Source organism: Phascolarctos cinereus, unplaced genomic scaffold (assembly GCF_003287225.1).
Source record: "Phascolarctos cinereus isolate Bilbo 61053 unplaced genomic scaffold, phaCin_HiC Scaffold_1;HRSCAF=81, whole genome shotgun sequence".
Lineage (NCBI taxonomy): Eukaryota > Metazoa > Chordata > Mammalia > Diprotodontia > Phascolarctidae > Phascolarctos > Phascolarctos cinereus.
Window position 1 is genome coordinate 31,425,494 of NW_027555514.1, and position 22,093 is coordinate 31,447,586.

Below are 22,093 nucleotides of genomic sequence, written 5' to 3' on the forward strand. Positions count from 1 at the left end.
TAGAGCAGTCTTCTAACTGATCTCCCTGCCTCAAATCTTTCCCTATTGCACTCTATCTTTCTCTCAGTTGTCAAGATGATTTTTCTAAAGAGTAAGTTTGACCATGTCACACACCACTCAGAATTAATGAGTTCCAGGGGCTCCTTAGTACCTCCCGGATCACAGATAATGTTTTCTGCTTAATATTTAAAGGTCTTCGTAGACTGGCCTCTTCCTTTATTTCCAGGCTTTTTATATTTTGTTATTGTTCAGCTATTTTTTAGTCATCTCATACTCTTTGTGATCCCATTTTGGATTTTCTTGGCAAAAATCCTGAAATGATTTACCATTTCCTTCTCTAGCTCATTTTACAAATGAAGAAAATGAGGCAAACTTCCTTCTAAATATTTGATGAGATTACCTTCCATTCACTTGATATATAGCCTGTATGTAATGAGTTATTTGCATTTTGTTTCTTTATTAAAATGTAAACTCCTTCAAGGCAGGACCTTGTTTTTGCCTTTTAACATTCCCAGAGTTTAGCACAGTGCTGGCACATAATAAATCCTTGATGACTGACTAACTTGTCTGTACCTAAACTAACATTTACTGTTCTCCTAATCCTAATCATTGTTCTGTAGGGAGAAAGTTTTATATGACTTGAAAGCTCTCCTGGTTGATAACAACTGTCCTTTTGGATCTCACTAGCACTCTCCAACTTACATGTGAGTTTGTGGTTTATCACTGTAAGTGTGGGGCTGATTGAATCTATCAATCAAATTACTTTATTCTCTGTTATGCCCTGATACTTCAATAGCATTCCTAAAGAGACCATTTTGAGAATTCTAGCAAAAGAACTTCTGGGAGCTCTGAGTTACACTTTTCCCACACATGCTCTAAATTTGAGTCCATTTTCCTCTGGATTCAATGTGCTTGTGGGACAATGTATCACAAACTTTTGGGGGCAATGTGTCATACTAACTCTTTTACTCTACCTACTGACTTAGTAAATATCCTTTTATAAAAACTACTTAAATATACATGACTGATTGATAATCTACCATAGTCACAAAAGAAAGGACACCAAAAGGGTTCAAACTAATATTATTAGAACGGCATTCCCCAAACTTTCAGGCTTCCCTCTTGAGCCCCAATGGAACATTTTTGTCATGCTTTGGGGATCTGATCTATCAGACTGAGTGGCAATTGGGACAGTCACATTAGAGCATGTACTCCGTAATTCTATTGGATTGGAAGCGCTATGTGGACTGTGACAGTTTCTTATCTTGTAGTGTTCCATACATAGTAGGTACTTAATGAACATTTGATAAATGAATGAATGGTACCCAACTTCATGCATCAAATGAATTCTGAGGCCCCTAAATTAGAAATCTTCATCACTTTTATATAAGAGAGAAGGAATTTTCTTATATTTCTTAGGAATCATGATCCCTGGTAGTTTGAATAAGACACACTAGAGCCTACTCTCAAAGGAACTTGACACTCTGCCAGATGTCATTCTTTAACTGTCAATGAGATTTTGATTTGCTCTTCAACAAATTTAACATGGATGGGAAATTAATTACTATAACGTTTGGAAATTTGGCTGTCTGAAAATGTAATTAGCTACAGATTTTGTAAAAGAAAATTTGTTATAAATGGGAAAAATATACTAAATATTTAAACTTGACCAATGGGCATGCTCTGACCAGAATTAATTAATGCAGATAATTCATTGTTTTATTGCAAAATTTATAATGATATTAGGTTGAATAAGCAAACACCTGAGGTCAAAATCTTCATTTAGGACCAAGGGAGGGAAGACAGACTAGTCTTACACTTTGCATCATGCTTTGAAGATGCTGTTAAAATCTAGGGATGAATTATGTTGCAATGAATGTGTAAGTTATTGCTTTGGTAATTGACCTTCTCTCTCAGGAGGAGATACACAAAATTGTCAATTTAATTCCATAGACATCGTTGCAGATGTTAACATCAGGGCTCCTTTCGTATATGGCTTGGACAAAGGCAAGGACTATTAGCCTTTCTTAATTTTCAGATTCTTTTGGTAGTCTAGTGAAGCCTATGGTAAAACTTTCTTAGAATAATGCTTTTTTTAAAAATCATAATTGAAAGAAAGGTCAAATTTCAGTTAGAGGTTAGTGAAAGTTAAGATGTAATTTTTTTTTCCTATCCAAAATCAGACTCCAGATTAAGAATCCTTGGATTAGAGGGTTACTGAGGTACTTTCTATCTCCTAAATTCTGATTCTTCCTTTTAATCTACTTATCAACTTTTCAGCAGATGCCCCAGCAATGAGAAAGTCATCCAGTTCTCAGATCCTTCTATTTGAGAATGTGCTGCCTAAGAAATAGTTATTACCTTGAATTATGAATTCAAGGGAAAAAAATAGCAGTAAGCAAAGAGAATCAATATTTAGCCTGAGAGACTGAAGTCAAGTATAAACTATTATCCTCCAAACAGGAGATCTTGAATAAGATATACATGCACACAAATATAGCGCCCACATTTCTATTTTTAGCAGTGTCAGGGCAGCCATGGCTAATGAGAGAGGGAGGGAAGGAAGGAAGGAGAGAGAGGGAAAGAGAGAGAGGGAAAGAGAGAGAGAGAGGGAGAGAGAGAGAGAGAGGGAGAGAGAGAGAGAGGAGAGAGAGAAGAGAGAGGAGAGAGAGAGGAGGGAGGAGAGGGAGGGAGGGAGGGAGGGAGAGAGAGAGAGAGGGGAGGGAGGGAGGGAGGAGGGAGGGAGGGAGAGGGAGAGAGAGAGAGAGGAGAGAGAGAGAGAGAGGGAGGAGGGAGGAGAGAGAGAGAGAGGAGGGAGAGAGGAGAGAGAGAGAGAGGGAGAGGGAGGGAGGGAGGGAGAGGGAGGAGAGAGAGAGAGAGAGAGAGAGAGAGAGAGAGAGAGAGAGAGAGAGAGAGAGGGAGAGAGAGAGAGAGAGAGAGAGGAGAGAGAGAGAGAGAGAGGGAGGGAGAGAGAGAGAGAGAGAGAGGGGGGGGGAGAGAGAGAGAGAATATGTTAGAGCTGGCTGGAACTTTAGATGCTCTATAATCCAATTTCTTACCCCATGCAGGAATCTCTTTGACTAAATTCCTGACAGATGGTCAACCAGACTATGCACAAACATTTCCACTGACAGGAGACTCAGGGGGGGAAATGATGGCTGTCTTCAAGAATTTGAAGGGCTGTCATATGGAGGAGGGATTAGACATGTTCTATTTGGCCCCAGAGGCCAGAATCACTTAGTGGAGGGTGGAAGATAAAGAGGAACAAATTCAAACTTGATTTCAAGATAAATTTCCTAAAAATTAGAGCCAGTCAAAAGTTATATGAGCTGCCATAAGAGATGGTTGGTTAATAATAATAATAATAATAATAATGATAGCTAGTATTTAGGCTTTCAGACGAGCAAAGTGCTTTACATACATTATTTCACTTCATCTACACAAACACTCTGAGATGGCAGGTGCTATTATTATCCCCATTTTACAGAAGAAGAAATAGAGACAGAATTTGAGTGACTTGGCTAGGGTCAAATAGCTATTATGTATCTGAGGCTGAATTCAAAATCAGATTCTCCTGATGCTAAGATCAGTGCTGATGGTACCAGCATCTCCACTGGACCATTTACGGGTGTCAAAGAAGAGGAAAGGGCTACATAAAGTGACATAAGATCATTGCAAATAGGATTCTTTTCTCTACTTTTATTTCCAGGACTTAACACAGTGCCTGGCTCATAATAAGTGCTACATAAATTGTGGTGGGTGGATTGGAGGTGATGTCAAGAATAGAGGAAGAAGAATGCTGTGAGACTGGTTGAAGGAATACTTTTGCTTGAGCCTGGGCCTGGTCAATGCTTTCCAGTATGTAGTTTCCTTCTATTGCTAGCACATTTCTTAGCCAGTCCATTTCTTGCACACCAAAGGAAGGTACCTGACTTGACATTTGATAAAAAAGTCTTTGATGACTTGATTTAAACCCTAGACTTTGTTATTACAAGGCCTCCTGCACCATCACTATACTTTTATACCATATTGATTGGTTTGGTCCTTGTGAATTGAATTTATGGCCTCTAAAAATTCTGGCACTTGATTTCTGACCTTCATATCCAAATGACTCAATGGTTGATCTGAATAAATCATAAGGAATACTAAAGAAAGCAGGCTGACCATTTGTGGTCTGTTGACTACTTTTGTCTCCCTGACCCAATTGGATCAACTGGGTGGATGATCCGATCTATTACTTGGCAACCAAAAAGCAAATTATCGGTCAATCTAGTGATTGTCTCAGGCCTATATTTCATATTTATTTCTAAACCCAAACTCATATGGTCTTAGACAAATCCACTACTCTTCTTTTTTCTTTTTCACTTCTTTTCTTTTGCTATTTATTATTATTATTTTTATTTATTAAAGATAAGGTCATTGATTTTTTTTATAGGAACAGAACACATTTGCGTGGAGCACACATTGTGCATTCTAAGTTCCTGTGTAGAATGCAATACATTTTCTACTAGGAAAGGCATTCTATCTCTTTTAGGAGGAAGATCCTAAATGATTTTACAAAATTCAATTCAGTTCAACACAAAGGTTTCATGATAAGAGTATAGTGGACGGGGCTGAAAACACAAGTTAAAATTAGTCTCTGCCTTCAATAAGATAATATTCTACTAAAGAAAAGGGAATAAATATTCTTGGGGGAGGACATGGGAAGTTGCCAGTGATTGTACTATTAGCCATTAGTATCTTGTTCTTTTACAAATTCGAAGTCACTCACAAGATCAGCAAATTTTAGGGGAAGGGAATACCAAACAATACTAACATTAACTGCTTAACCTCTGATCATGGTTATTTTTCCTTAAATCAAACTTCATAACTATTCCTTCATAACTATTCCTATGCAAGAAAAGTAGTTGGAGATCTCCCAGAGCCTCCATTTAAGAAGGGTGCCCAAGACATTCATCTCCTCATTTCTTATCCAGTTATACTCTCATGGACTATGACATCATACCTCAGGAACCTTATCATTCAACAAGGTCACTGTAACACCGGAACTCATACTAAGGTCCTTCTCCAGGTGGCTTATGAAATTTGTTGTCACTGGAATTGTTAAATTTGACTGCTATGTGTCATGGAGGTCAGCATAGGTTTTATGTTTGTTTTTTCCCGGGAGCACTCCACTCTTTCAGTGGGTACTTTATTTTGAGTCTTCAGAAATTTCACCCAGTTTTCTAGTAGTGTTATTATTTTTTGCATTATGATATTCAGATTTTTTTGACTTATATTCTGGGAGACTGATGATGCTTACATTATCTCTGTACATCCTGTCTTCAGATCAATGTTTTGCTTTTATAAAGATCATGAGTTCTTTTAATGTTATTTTTTTTTTGCTTTTTTTCTTCCAGATGGTGCTTCACTTCTGTATATTTATATTCCCAGTCAGTTCTCATTTCCTTCTTTCAAGAGCCCCACTGCCATGGATTCAGATTTTTCTATTCTGATATTTTTGCTGTGCAAGCCATAATTTTCTCTCAAGGTTCTGGTTTATCTCTTCAATTATTTTAAAATATCCTGCTGTGACTCCATGCTTTCTTAGCAATCCATAGGACCCTCGGCCCAATCAGGTGCTGATTAATTTTCTTTTGTCCTGCAATATTGATACTTAATCCATGTACCTATCCATTGGCACCCAAACAATATCAAAAGAATTCTAAGAAGGCCTCAAAATATTGGGTGACCCCCTTGTGATGAATTTATGGGAGGAATCACACAATAGAGTTAGAAGGCACCTTGGTGATTCCAGTGTATCCATAAAAGGAATATCTGCTGTAAAAATTCCAATCAATCATCATCTGGCCTCTGCTTTTAAAGACCTCCAAGGGAGGGAGGATGGATAAGAGTTATGTAGGATGGGAAAGCATGGATGGGAAAGATGGACTTCGAAAGGATACCACATTGAAGGTATCACAGATGCACTGGATCACTGGGGCAGGTTCTTATAGTACTCCTTACAATGACTGCTTTTCATGACTTCTGATTGGCCTAAGTTGGGAACACAACTCAGTATACCAACTATAGCTAAGCACTGTCATAGAACCTTGCCATGTTGACCAGATTAGATAGACTGTCATGCCTCCCTGAATTCAAAAGCATTAGTACGTATTGCTCCCCCTATCTAGCTATTTTATATAACTACAAGGAAAAATAGGCTTATCCCTTAAGATCATTATTACATATTTCCAGAATTATGCAGATTTGCATGCCACACACAAGTAATTGTGTCAAGGCAACCAGGAGGCAGGAACCTTTATTCTCCAAGTCAGAGACCTAGTGAAAAGCTCTCTAAGCTTTTCTTCCAAGCTAGGTTAGCAACCCTTCCAGTCTGAGGTCAAAAGTAATCATGTAAGTCAACATTTCTTGCACAAATTAGATTTTTTTTGTTTTGCATATATTTTGAATTACACTGGAAATATTACATTCCTCTGGTACATTCTCTTTGTTACTGCAATCACACAGAACCCAAAATAGCAACTGCCATTATTATTTAATTCAACAGAGCAGTAGAAGTAGGCAGCAATGTCCACATTGAGAATGACAACGTGAGCTCAGATGCTCGGTGAAGCAAGTGGAATTCGGATCTCTCTTCCTCTCTTTCTCTCTCTCTTTCTCTCTGTCTCTGTCTGTCTCTGTCTCTCTGTCTCTGTCTCTCTTTGTCTGTCTCTGTCCTTTTCCCTCTCTCTCCTTCCTCTTATCTATCTCTCTCTGTATCTATCCTTGTGTCTCTCTTATCTATCACATAAGACTCTCCAAATAATAAATTGTTCTCTGATAGAAAGCATTTAGAAGGCCAAGAGAAGAGAAATGGATTAAAACATTTTAAAATTGTATTATCTACTTGGGATGACGTAGGCAAATGAATACAATGAAGAAAATTAGAATCAAATGTATAAATTTAAAAATTAAAGCTACTCAGCACCAATTCCTTGGGCTAATTAAGAAAGAGCATTGATTGTCTCCAAAGGGAGATCAGTGCTGTTCACGTTTGCTCTAAAGAGCTATAACAACTTTTAGATATACAGGATCTTATCAGATTCCTACTACTTTTGAACAAATGAGGAAAAGTCTTGAAGTTTGGGAAATGTAAACTGGGACTTGATCAATCTCACTATAGATAGCATAGGTTCATGGAAAGCTGCCATCCAGCAGTACATTAGGAATGGAGCACAGGTCAACAACTTTAAAAAGCATCCTATCTTCTCTTTGCTTTGATAATGTTCCCATGGAGTACAGCCTCTCCTAGCCTGGCAATAAAATGGGATGATGTCAGCAGAATACAAGGTACTTAATACTGCTAGCTCAAGTCTGAGACTTTCCAAGCCATTGACTCAATCAAAGAGTGACACAGGAAATTGAAACTGATGACCTGAGAAGTTGACATTTCCCTATGCAGTTAGTGATGCAGGGGAGAGTAGGAGAGATATAGAAAAAACAAAACAAAACACAAAAAGGAGTAAATATGTTTGACTTAACAGACTTAAAAATCTTGTGTTTCTTCCTTATTTTCCAAAATGTCAGGGAGTGGGGTTTTCTAAATTAATGACTCTTCCAGATGGCTAATAATACAATCTTTAACTATAATTTTAACAAATTAAGCTTTTTTTTTTTTTGTGAAATATTTTTTAAACTATATTACAAAGCTCCTCCTTTAGTAAGCAGATCCATAGGGAATATTTAAAACTTTTTTGATGGTTAAGAGTGATCATCAGACCCACTAGCTATTTTATTCACAGGCAGCATGGTATTAGAGAAAGCATCATAGTATTATAACATACATTTTCAATTCCATAGTAAATACTCTTTACTTCAACCCTCAGAAAACGTCCCAATCTTAAAGAACTCACATTGACCTATGAACAGTCAAAACATTATTCCTCCCTCTCTGGTGGGTTTCTCTTTCCTTTTAATTTTTTTAACTAACAAACATATTCTCTCTCTCTGTCTCTCTCTCTGTCTCTCTCTCCCTCTGTCTCTCCTTTTCTCTTCTCTTCTCTATGTTTCTCTCTGTCTCTCTCCTCCCTCCCTCTCTTTATCTTTGTCTTTTCCTTTACCCACATCTCCCACACTAAAAATAAAAAAGTTCTTGTGACAAATATAGGTAGTCAAACAACATAAATTCCTTCATTGGCCATAACCAAAAAAATGTATATCTTGTTCCCCATCTTGAGTCCATCACCCCTCAGTCAGGAGGTGGGCAGCATTCTTCACCAGTTCTCTGGAATCATGATCAGTCATCTCTTTGATCAGAGTTGTCGCAGCTTTCAAAATTGTTCCATTTTATAACGTTGTTATTGTGCCAATTATGCTCTTCCTTCTCACTTCATTTTACAGCAATTCATGCAAGCTTCCCCAGGTTTTTCTGATAACACCCTCTTTTCAGAGAACATAGATTTTCCTCAATGTCCAGGTACAGGATCATAGGCCTTGAGCTGTGAAATGATCAGATTGAGTCTTACCTTAATTTTAACTGTTGCAGTTAGAAAGGATCTCAGGATGTATCTCTTCCCAATCCCTCATTTTCCAGCTAAGGAAACTAAAGTGTGGGGATTGTGGAAAGGCTGAATGACTAATTCTTCCCCAAGGTCACACTGGCATATTAAGCAACCCAAGTGGGATTTGAATCCAATGTCTTCTGACTTTATAGTGTTTGACCTTGGGCAAGATCATTTTGCTTTTTTGGTCTTAATTTTTCTTATCTATAAAATGAAAATGGTTGGACTAGATCACTACTCAACTCCCTTTTAAGGTCTGGAATTCTATTATTTTACAGGGCTAGAATACAGTGGTTCTGCATTCTAATTCAGGAATAGCGGGTGTGCTTCGTAGTATTTGTTGCTATACTGCAGACACTCAGACTGCATAGTTTCTCTGTGAAACAGAACCTACATCTTACTGATCTGAGTCAGATTCATAGTGTGGTATGAGAAAGAGGGTGACTTTATTTTCCTTTCTTTACATGATTGAAGCCATTTTAGAGTAATTCTCCATTTCAGTGTTTAATGGACAGCCACATCTAAATTCCATGTCCTACATTCATTTACTCTAATTCTTGTACAAAAACAACCAAAAGACAGAATCCATCATGTCTTGGCAGATTGACTTTGGGTCAATAACAGAACAGCAGATTAGAAGGCATGTATCTCCCCTCCTCTGTAACACAACAAAGTGACCCTATGATCAGTGACAGATCCTTTAGGAAGTCAGTATGATTACTTTTTTTTGTATACAAATGCCTGTGGAAAATGACTCATTCAGAAGCCCACTTGGTCCAAAGAGACACATTTCTTTATGTGCCAAAAATAATGCTCTCACTGTCCAACCCTGTAACTTAATATGCAAAATAAGATTTTCCTGATTTGCATTCTTCATTGAAGTATTAAAGTGGGTTTTCTTGCCACAATAAAGGGGATCCCACAATCTCCTTAGAATTGCTCTGGCAACCTTATACCTTTGTCCTTAGAGATTTCTCCTTTCATTGATTTTTAAACTTTAATCAACAAAGACTAAATCAAGGCATAAACTAGAGTCTCCTGGACCAGTGGTCTCCAAAGCGGGGAGCATGACCTCATCCTTTTAAATTCCCTTTTTACATACATAATTATTAGCATAGTATTACATGACTATAATTCCAAAATAAGTAAATATACCTGTTTGGGGGGATATATTCCCAATATGTTTTTATTGGTGGGAAAGCATAATCAAACACTGCTCTAGAGTCTTTTGTTCCCCATGCCTGCTTGGTTCCCTGGGTTTGTAGATTGGGTATATCTGATCCCTAATGGCTTTTCCTCCTTCAGCTGCTCTAACTGGATGCCATTTGCCTCTCTTTTCTTTTCTTAATCTTGTTTCTATGTACTCTAGGCTATAAGGATGAATTTTCAGTTGTTAATTTGCAAGGGGGTAAGAGTTTATAGTTCAGAAAAAATGTATTAGGAAGGGGTAGATGATTAAAAAAGCATACTCGTTTCCAAGTTGGGTGGTACCTACACTTTATAGTCTAATCTTTAAGGAAAATTTCCTGGGCTTAGCTTAGCTTTAAGAATTTTTGTTTTTTAATTCAGGATTATCTGGTTGCCCAATCCCAGAAGGGAATGGCCTTTCCCATGCAGAATGCCACCATACCATTGTTGAATTTCCCTACTGAAAACACCTAATCAAAATAATTTTTGCCTTCTCCAGGCCTACTTTCACTCCGTCAATCATAAAGTCTTCTGATTGCTGGTTGGCTTTGGGTGTTCTGTGTACATTGCTACTTCATCACTTACCTGATTCAGTATCTCCACTTCCTCTTCCCCGAAAAGGAATGAGATATTATATACAATGAAAGCTTTTCCTCTTGCCCTATAATTAGAATGTGATTGCATTTTGCAAAGTCTGAAAATAGAAGAGAGAAGCCTATCAATCACATGCTCTGGTTTATGTTTTCTTTGGTCTTCTAATGGCCATCTATATTCTCTGTTTCTCATCATTTTTTTTTCTTTTTGCTGCTGTTTTGAATTTCTGCTCCTTTTTATATTCTGCTAGTTCTCTCTCTTTCCCCAACTTTCCTCTACCTTGTGCCCCATTTTCTTCTTCCTCCTTTCTTTTATTGCTTCCCCTACTCATCTTACCTTTGGCATTAGTAAAGACTAGTTATAGCACTTATTATACCTCTTTTCTTCCAGTTGGTGAGCTGACTCGTTCCATGGTGTTTCTAGGTTCTTCATATCTATCGGGCTATATTCATCATTGCTCATGCTCAGAGGCTCTGCCTTAATTTCAGGTCCGCAACTTTTCCAGAGCAGTGAGGCTGCCAAGAACGTAATAGTGAATTATGAGGTTCTATTATATTACCTATATTCTTGAAAAGCATCATATACTTATATTTTTCTGAAGTATTTGAAGGAAAAGTGACCAGAAGTTAATTTTTTCCCGCTAGATTACATCTTAAGATTGAAACTGCTTTATTATAAATATTGCCCCCAATAGTTCCTCATTACTGTCAAACATTTAATTCAATGACTTCGATAAAGTTATGAATGGCTTCCTTATCAAATTTGCGGATGACACAGAGGTAAGTAACACATCAGACAGCAAAACTGGGAATCCAAAGAGATCCTTAAAAGGCTAGAAAAATTAAGCCATAGCAAATAAGATGAAATTTAATAGAGTGAAAGGAATATATCAAACTCGAGACAAAAAAAATCAACTTTGCAAATTCAAGGTGTATGAGGGGTGGGAAGTTAGCAGTTCTGAAAAAAAAAAGACAGGTAGTTTAGGGTATTGTAAGATCAATTCGAGTCATTTGGAAGGTTGGCTTAATTCTCTTACCCACAATTCACTCATAGTCAACAGTGTGATATGATAGTCAAAAAGCCATTTTGGGCTGCAGTAAGTCAAAATTTCTAGGATAAAGAGGTGATTGCCTTACTGTACTCTGCTATGGTCATGTCACATGTTAAGTTATGGGGCCAGTTCTGGGTATCATGTTTTAGAAGAGCCGTTGATAAACTGGGCATTGTCAAGAGGAAGGCAACCTGGGTGATGAATGGCCTTGTATTTATGACATACAAGAAGAGGATGAAAGAAATGGGGGTGTCTAGCCTAGAGAAGAGAAGCATTAGGCTGACAACCTTCAAGTACTGAAGGCGTGTCTAGTGGGAGAAGAGAAATTAGGTGTGTTCTGTTTAGCCCGGAGGGCAGAATTATGAACATGGGTAGAAAGTGCAAAAAAGACAAATTTAGGCTTGACGAAGGGACTAAGCGTTCATATAGTGCCTGCTATGTGCCCGACGTTGCATTAAGTGTTTTTTTTTAATATCATCTCCTTTGATAAAGTAAAACAACAACAACAGAAACAGCTTAAAACAATTAGAGCTATCCGTATATGGAATGGAGCACCAGAGAGGTGGGATGATATCCCACCTTTGAGGCCTTTGAGTAAGTGCTGAAGGACCAATTCTTCCACATGTTTCAGAGCAGATTCCTCTATTACATATAGATTGACTTCTAGGTTCTCTTCACCCCTGAACTGACATAGTTTCTATAATAGTGATATGCTATTGGTATACCAGTTTATGATCAATGATTACAGTAATCACAATCAACATAAAAACAAACTGGGGGCATAGAGGTGAACAAAAGAATAGCGGGAAGCACAGTTTTCTGTTCATGGGAAAAACTAGAACATTCTTTTAGTTCAGAGAACACACGAGAAGTATGGAAGTGACCTGCCAAGAGGAATAGCTCTTGCCTCAGTGATTAATTCCTTTTTATGAGCGACAAAGGCTGCTCTTGTGTAAGGTGCCAACCCAACTGGCAGAATTGTGAAAAAAAAAACCCTAGACTGTGTAGATTCAAACTTCAATGAAAATAAGGTGCTAGACCATGTTTATGGCTTTTTCAAAAAGATTATGGAAATGTCTGTCCCCACTTAGGGTGACTGGAATCCAAAGAAGTTGTAGATCCAAAGCGAAGGAACATTTACTGGCAATGAGTACAGACAAAGAATAATAGATCATAGCATCAGAGATGAAAGGGACCTCAGAAGCCATCTAGTTCAACCCCCTTATTTTCCAGATGAGGAAACTGAGGCCAGGAATATTACAATATTACATGACTTGTTCCAGGTTACATAGGTAGTCAGAGTTAAATGTGGGATTTGAACCCAGGTCCCAACAACTCACAACTCTATAGGAGGTTAAGATTTAGAAAGTAATTTCCTTTCTCTCTCTCTCTCTCTCTCTCTCTCTCTCTCTCTCTCTCTCTCACACACACACACACACACACACACATGCACAAATACATAAATAACATCAGTTATTTATAAAGTAATTTTATAGATCAGGACATGGAGGCTCAGGGAAATTAAAACAATTTTGTCAAGGTTGAGAAGTTAGTAAATGCTATTCAAGATTAAAACCCAGGTCTCTATTGAATCTGCATCCCTTTCCCTTTCCACTCCACTGTAATGCCTCCCCAGTGGAATGCTGAATAGAAAAAAGGGTTTTGGTAATCATTGCTTTTGCATTAGAAATTGGTGTTAATCTAATTATTCACTCATATTCGAGGGCTAATCACTTCTGCCTAATCTTTACAACATTACTATTGGTATTAGAATAACTCACAGCAATCAGCCAGTCATTAAACATTTTTTAAAAAACACCTATTATATGCCAGGCACTGTGCTAAACACTGGGGATTCAAAGAAAGGCAAAATTCAATAAATATGTATTAAGCACCTACTATGGGTCAGGCACTGTGCTAGATGCTGGATAGTCTTTGCTTTCAAGGAACTCACCAAACAGTGACTGGAATCCAAAGAAGTTGTAGATCCAAAGATGTCATTTAGCTTTTTCTTCATGAACCCCCCCGTGATGGGCAATGCACTACTTCCAGAAGTATCCCAACCTACTGTTAAACTGCATTAATGGATACAATAATAAAATTTAGATAGCACTCTAAGGTTCACAAAAACTTTATAAATATAATTTTATCCTCATAACAACTGTAGCAGGTAGGTGCTATCTTTATCCGCATTTACAGATGAGGAAACTAAGGCAAACAGATTAATTGACTTTTCCAGGATCCTATACTTAATAAGTGTCTGAGGCAGGATTTTCCTGACCTCAGGTACAGTGCATTATCTACTATACCACCTAGCTGCCTAGGAAGCTGGGTAGGAAAATTTCTCCTTTAATGCTGGGAAATTATATTCATGAGTTGTGGATAGGAGGAAACATTTCCCCTTTCTTATTTTTCTCTGAAACAGTTAAGCTTTTATTTTATTTTTTATTTTTTTAAGGCTCAGAGAACTTTGTATTTCTGTCTTTACAAAAGAATCATGGCTCCTAGGGACTATGGAGCATTCTAAGCAGAGATAGATACCTGGGGAGGTTCATTAACTCAGAACTGATAGTAATTAAAAGATAAACGACCCTTTAAAAAAAAGCCAGCCACAGGAATTTTTACTGGGCTGTAAACCTTATAAGAAAATAACACATTGTCCCATGTTTCAGAAAGGAGCCCAATATCAGTCATTATTTAGGGGAGAAATGCTGAAACTAACTTTATAGTCCTATCAGCTAGAGAACTATGGCTTTTCATTTAAATTATTTTGGCTGATTTCCCCAGTTTTATTAAAAAAGTGATAAAACTACATATACACAAGTACAACTCAACTAGGAGAAGGAGCAAGGACTTACAGGAAGGGGTTTCTACTCATGTAGCCTGAAAGTCATTACCCTGGGTTTGGTCCCAGTGAATTCAGAGGGCTCTGGGCTCTACCCCAGAATTTAATGCAGCACTATAGCATTCTTCCATCCCACTTTGTACTGGTGGACTGAACCTTGCATTGCCTTACATGTCCCAGTGGAAACAAGGCTGACACTACCTCACTGGATGTCTCTGGATAAGTCTCAAGCTCTCTGTGTCTGTTTCCTTAGCTATATAAAGGAGACAAAAGTCCTAGTCTTATTTAAAATTATAGAGTGGTTGGCAGAACCAAATGTAAGTGTAGATGAAAGCACTTATATGTTTGTAAGTATTTGTGTATATGTGCATGCAAACACACACTTATACACACACACATAAATGTATATGAGAGAGAGAGACAGAGAGAGAGAGAGAGAGAGAGAGAGAGCGAGAGAGAGAGAGAGCGAGCTGTGAGTGTCCTGTATTTGGCAATGCCTGCTGGGATATTCACTAGATGTTTGAGGCAGCCATTTTGTCTCAGAGTTCTCTGGAGAACAGTTAATTGGCCTCTTTCTCAAAAGCTCCCTTCTCAGAGAGGTCTTCCATTTTATTTAAATCAGCATCCATTTATTTATTTATTTATTTATTCATTCATTCATTCAATCATTTATTTATTTATTTATTCATTCTTTTCTTTAAAATATTTATTAAACAAAGTGTTACAACAGTACTTGAAAACAGAAGAATTTTGGAGAGACTCAGCTAAATTAGCCAGCTTTCACTTAACAGTGACATGATGATGTTCATAACTTTTTTTAAAAAGAATAAAAAGAAAGTAGTGACCCATGTCAAAACATTCCATTAGTCTGTTGTTTTCAGTAATTCCCATCCAATAATATGCACGCAACTACCAAGCCTACTTATTCAGTCTTTTTAGTCATACCTGTCAAGCTAAGTACAATATGCAGAAGTAGCCTGCTTCAAAGAAATACTGAAAAAAGAAAGTAAATGATGAATCAGAAAACCTTGCTTGCATTCTGAGAAGCTTATGTTCTTGAACATAGATTTCCCCAGTCGGCATTATAGCCTACAGGTATTATCTTTGCTATCTGTAATGATGATATTGCCTTTAGAGTCAACACACGTTTATTAAACACCTACTGGGTACAGGGCACTGTAATAGTTCCTGGTTGAGACACAGAGTTTAGGTAAGATATGGTTGCTCCTTTCAAGGAGTTTTTGGTAGAGTATGAGATATGACATATCAATCAAAAAGCATTTATTAAGCACCGACTATGTGCCAGGCCCCAGTCTAGGTTCTGAGGAGAAATTTCTGAGGAAATTCTATTGAATGAGGAAGTATAAGTATGGGCAAAATATATGCCTATGTACATAAATGCAAAACATATACCTATACATACACACATACACAAATACATACACATATAAACTTAGAGAACCACAGCAGAAAGGAGCATGTGCGTAGTGAACACACACGCCTGGGGGTAATGCCCACCCCTGGACTGCAGACCTTGCTATTCTTCATCTCTCTGAGGAAGAGGCTGCACAACTTCCTGGTTTATGAGGCTCTTCTGCTTCTCCCAGCCTAGCCTTTCTTCTGAGCCTTTCTGCTCTTTTGAAAGGTGCCGCCACTTCTCTTCTGCCTGCTGTGCTTGGCCTTCCCTCTTCTGGGCTTTTAGGCCATGCTTCATCAAAAGCAGAAATGCTCAGCCTGGGCTCTGAGGCCTTTCTACCTCAGTATAATAGGAGAAAAGGAAAGTGTTTCTCATTTAGTTAGTTCTTCCGAGCAGCAGGTGACTGCAGTGCAGGCTCTGAGGCCTCTTCCCAGCCTCAGCCACTTATCTTCTTGAGATCAGCTCTCAGGTTTGACCAATTCTGTTTGTCCTAAACCTATCTTAGCTCAGCTTTACCCTACTGGTGCAAAGCAGGGCCTCTTCAAAAGGGTGACACCCCAATCTTATGGATATATATGAAGATTCACATTTCTACCATCTCTACCATACCTGGATAATGTACACTTGTCCATGATTACCAGAGTTCTAGGAGTGCATTTCCCAGCCATTACCTTCAAAGTCCCCAGCTCAGTCACCTGTAATTTTTTGTTTTCCTTGTGGTTGCCTTATCAATTTTTATCTCAAAACTGCTTCCTTCCCTATCCATCAGCTAAAATGATCCCATATGAAAGGGGCACTCTGTTGTAGTTGGAATATAGAATGTCAAAAGGGGAAGTAGTGTCAGATAAGGCTGGAAAACAGAGGTGGTGATGGATAGTAGCAAGAGCTCCATGACATTTAATGTTAGAACTTTTATCAGTAGGCTAACAGAATTAGTTAGAATGAATGAGTGCATGCATGCATGAATGAATTCATGAATGAGTGAGAAAGGGTTTATCAAGTATTTATAATGTGTCTGACACTGTGTTAAGGGTGTGGATGTGAATACAAAAGCAAAGACAGTTCTTGTCTTTAAGGAATTTACCTGCAAATGGTGAAGACAACATATACAAGAGAGTGGTACACAGAAGGCCAGCAGTTTGGTTTTGAGAAGTCATAGGGATAGTGAATGAAGCAACAGGAAGGTGGATTTTATTATTATTTGCAGAGCACAGAGACATGAAGAAGATGCTAGCAGGGATTTTGTCTAGGGGTGATTCGCTATCATAGGCAGCTAGGTAGTACAGTGAATAGATCACCTACCTTGGAATCAAGAAGATCTGAGCTCAAATCTACCCTTAGACACTCACTAGCCGTAGCTGTGTGACCCTGGACATATCACTTAGCTTCTGTTTGCCCCAGTTTAACATCTGTAAGATGGGGACACAATGGAGAAGGAAATGACAAACCACTCCAGTGTATTTGCCAAGAAAATCCCGTGGACAATGTCCATGGGGTCACATAGAGTGGAACATGGCTGAACAAGCTGTCATATGCTCTCAACAATGAGGACAACATTGCCCCAGGGCCAGAGTTCCAATATGTGTGTTTTGTTTCTTCCAAGGCATGGCCTCTGATAGTCTGTTTGAGAGGAGATAGTGGTGGTGGGCTGAGGGCAAGAGCATGACGGGGACTCGGTTACCGACTAGATCCCAACAACACCAAAGGAACACAAAACAACCACCACAACCACAAAAAATCAGGAAAAAAGAAAACTCCTAAATATCCTAATTTATTCATGCAAACTTCTATTATTCTTTCTTTTCTCCACCCCAGTGTTCTCCAGAGCAACTCAATCTTTCAAAGCACGTCACGACTCTCTGTCTCCATTCTCTTTTCCACGCACTCCATGTTCCCAAGGCTGGGATTTATTTCACACCACCGTGCTAAATCATGGGTTAGCTAAGAGAACCAAGCACCAAGATAATATCTTGAAAATTTTACAGTCTGGGAGTATTTACAAATCACGAGCAACTGCCAACCTCCTTGACCTTTCAAGTCACTGACCTCCAAAGTCTAACCATGGTTTGTCAGATGGAAAAAAAACGATGATTACAAGAGAAGGGAGGGCCACCCTGGCCTTCAGTCCTCAGTCTTTAATGTTGCAGTTATTTCTAGTGCAGATTTGTTGCAATAAAGCTCAGTCATGTTGAAGGTCTGTTTGTCCCTTGCCTGTTTATTGACACAACAGGATGTCCATCAGATTGTGTGCATGGACCGTATCCCTCAGTGAGAAAATATCACTGAAGAATGACGCCTGGGCTCAGAAATTGGGGATGAGCGTTCAACCTTAACAGAGATGAATGGAACACACAGTGGGCTTGCCAAAATTGGGGGGGGGCAAAAGAAAAATTAAGGGAATGAGGCAGAAGGAAAACTTTAGGTATTTGTATCAAAGGAAAGAAAAATTAAAAAAAATAGAATTTAGCTGTGAGTTTGAAGAAGGGGCAGAGATAAGAAATGAGCATGTGATTTGCCTGGCATGGGATCTCTCTGGTGAGGAAATTCCCTTTACCAATTTAGGTTGGCCCATTTTCTGAAAATTCTTTCATTTTTTTACAATAAATTTTGATTGTTATCTTTTATTTCTAGTAAAAACCTTTCTTGTTCCTTTCAGTTCCTAGTCTACTTTCCTCCCTCTCTTCCAATATTGCCTTGTGTCATATCTATACCTATATCTATATCTATATCTATATATCTATATCTATATCTATATCTATATCTATATCTATATCTATATCTATATCTATATCTATATCTATATCTATATCTATATCTATATCTATATCTATGTCTATGTCTATGTCTATACCTATGTCTATGTCTATACCTATGTCTATGTCTATGTCTATGTCTATGTCTATGTCTATGTCTATGTCTATGTCTATGTCTATATCTATATCTATATCTATATCTATATCTATATCTATACCTATGTCTATGTCTATACCTATGTCTATGTCTATGTCTATGTCTATGTCTATGTCTATGTCTATGTCTATGTCTATGTCTATGTCTATGTCTATGTCTATGTCTATGTCTATGTCTATGTCTATGTCTATGTCTATACCTATGTCTATATCTATACCTATGTCTATGTCTATACCTATGTCTATGTCTATGTCTATGTCTATGTCTATGTCTATGTCTATGTCTATGTCTATGTCTATGTCTATGTCTATATCTATGTCTATGTCTATATCTATATCTATATCTATATCTATATCTATATCTATATCTATATCTATATCTATATCTATATCTACATCTACATCTACATCTACATCTACATCTATATCTACATCTATATCTATATCTATATCTATGTCTATGTCTATACCTATACCTATGTCTATGTCTATGTCTATACCTATGTCTATGTCTATGTCTATGTCTATGTCTATGTCTATGTCTATGTCTATGTCTATGTCTATGTCTATGTCTATGTCTATGTCTATATCTATATCTATATCTATATCTATATCTATATCTATATCTATATCTATATCTATATCTACATCTACATCTACATCTATATCTATATCTACATCTATATCTATATCTATATCTATATCTATATCTATGTCTATGTCTATACCTATACCTATGTCTATGTCTATGTCTATACCTATGTCTATGTCTATGTCTATGTCTATGTCTATGTCTATGTCTATGTCTATGTCTATGTCTATGTCTATGTCTATGTCTATATCTATATCTATATCTATATCTATATCTATATCTATATCTATATCTACATCTACATCTACATCTACATCTACATCTACATCTATATCTATATCTATATCTATATCTATATCTATATCTATATCTATGTCTATGTCTATACCTATACCTATGTCTATGTCTATGTCTATACCTATGTCTATGTCTATGTCTATGTCTATATCTATATCTATATCTATATCTATATCTATATCTATCTATATCTATACTTTATATCTATATATATACATGAATGTATACATATATACTATATATGTGTATATTTATACATACATACAGATATGTATATACACATATGTATAATATAGACATATATTGAGATATCTCCCTATAGAGATATAGACATATCTATAGATATGTCTAGATGGATATCTACGTCTATGTATATAGACACACATATATTCCATTTCTCTGTGTACATGTATGCACATCTATTTATTTGGTATATATCCTGTAGATTCTTATTTTTATACCTCTTGCCTCCCCCTCTAGAGTGTAAGCATGCTGAGGTCAGGGCGCTTTCATCCTCTTTTTACCCCCAGTGGAGAGCTTGGCGTGTAGCTGGTGCTAAATATCTGCTTGCTGATGGGTTATGGCTGCTGTGTTGCCAGGTGCTACTGCTGCCCCCTCCTTGGCCCCCAGTTCTGCCTGCAATTCCTTTTATTTAGGCTGGAATTGCTTGAACATAGCTGATGATGACGCAATTAGATGAGCTACAAATGGGAGCCATACGGGCTGCCAACAAAGTGACCTCGTCAGCCACGTCGATGTCTGTGACTCTTTAAATGCCGTCATTTGGACTGACTTTTTCAGCATTAGGAACAGCGGAATGCAAGTTTTTGGGAATCAGAAAACCTGGGTTTCAATACTGACTCATATTTATGACCTATGTTACCTCAGGCAAATTGCTTAACCTCTCTGGGCCTCAGTGCCTCATTTATAAAAGGAAAAGTTTAGGCAAGATGGCCTCTAAGGCCCAATCCATCTTCTAATAGACACCAGGGAAATAATGACAAAGATGAAAAATTATTCCTGCCTTCAAGAAGCTTGCATTCTACCTTGGGAGAAGTAGATAAGAAAGTAGATAAATAAGGAGTTAATTTGAAGAGGATAAGGACATTACTCATTAGGGAAGGCTGCATGTAAGCGGTGGCATCTTAGCTGGGTCTTGAAGGAAGTAAAGAATCCTAAGAGGGAGGGACGAGTAGGGAGTGCATTTAAGGCATGAGGAAGCACTTGAATCCGCTCATGGAGGAGTTTTGGATGCAGAAATATTACTAAAGCAGTTTACCCAAAACGTAAAATATAATGGGTTAGAATGACTTATGAAATAAGGCCAACCTTTTGCAGACATATTCATAAGGATATATATATTCCAGAGATAGCTGAGTGGTAAAATGGATGGAGCTCTGGATTCAGATTCAGGATGTCCTGAGTTCAAATTTGGATTCAGACACTAGATGTGTGACCCTGAGCAAGTCACTTAACCTCTCTGTGCCTCAGTTTCCTCATCTGTAAAATGGGAACAATAATAGCATCTACCTCCCTGGGTTGTTGTGAGGACAAAATGACATAATTTTTGTAAAGCGCTTTGTTGATCAGTAGTTTTTTGTGACCCCATTTGGAGTTTTCTTGGCCAAAATAGGGGTGTGGTTTTCCGTTTTCTTCTCTAGCTCACTTTACATATGAAGAAACTGAGTTAAATGATTTGTCCCGGGTCATATAACTAGTAAGTGATTGAGGCTGGGTTTGGACTCAGGTCTCCCTGACTCCTGGCTGCATACTCTATCCACTGGACCACCTAGCTGCACACTTAGCAAACTTTAAAGTGCTAAATAAATGGTAGCTATTAATAGTAATAATAATAATAATAATAATAAATAATAATAATGAAGGTCATGCCTTTACATTAAAGAAAATAATCATTACGGCTAAAGAGTGATCCTGTGATTTTACTGGCATAGGGAGCTCCTTAGTGAGAAAACTCCCTCCACCAAAACAGGTTTGGCACCTTCTTTGCTACTCAGAGGTTTGCTGAGAACTTGGGAAGATGTGTGACTTATCCCGGCTCCTGTAGCTTGTAAATAGCTCACATCCAGGACAAACAGGTCATATTACAGAAGATGTCCCTGGCTCTGAGGCTAGCTTTCCAACTGCCATGTACCATCTCTCAATAACACTAATTAGCTTATCTATCTACTGTACTTTAAGCTTTGCAAAATGTTTAATTTTTATTATCTTGATCGGTCTCATATTCTTACAAAGTAGGTGCTACTATTGTACACATTTTACACATAAAGAAACAGACCCATAAGGGTTAAGTTACTTGTCCAAAGTCACACCTGAAGTGGAATTTGAATGCAGATCTTCTTGACTCAAAAGCTAGCCCTCAATCCACCACTCCTCAATAAGGAAAGCAGATGTAGGATCTAAAGACTTCGGTTTAAAGCTTTTCCTATTGTAAACTCATTAAATAGCTTACCAAAAGCTCTCTGAACCTCATTTTGCTCATCTGTAATAATACTTGTTCTCCTTACCTCATACCGTGTTGTGAGGAGTAAATGAGATTGAAACATACTTTTTTAAAACACCAAGAAGGACACCTAATACAACTATCTCATACGATAGATGAAGAAACTGAGGCCCAGAGAAGCTTAGTGATCTGTCTG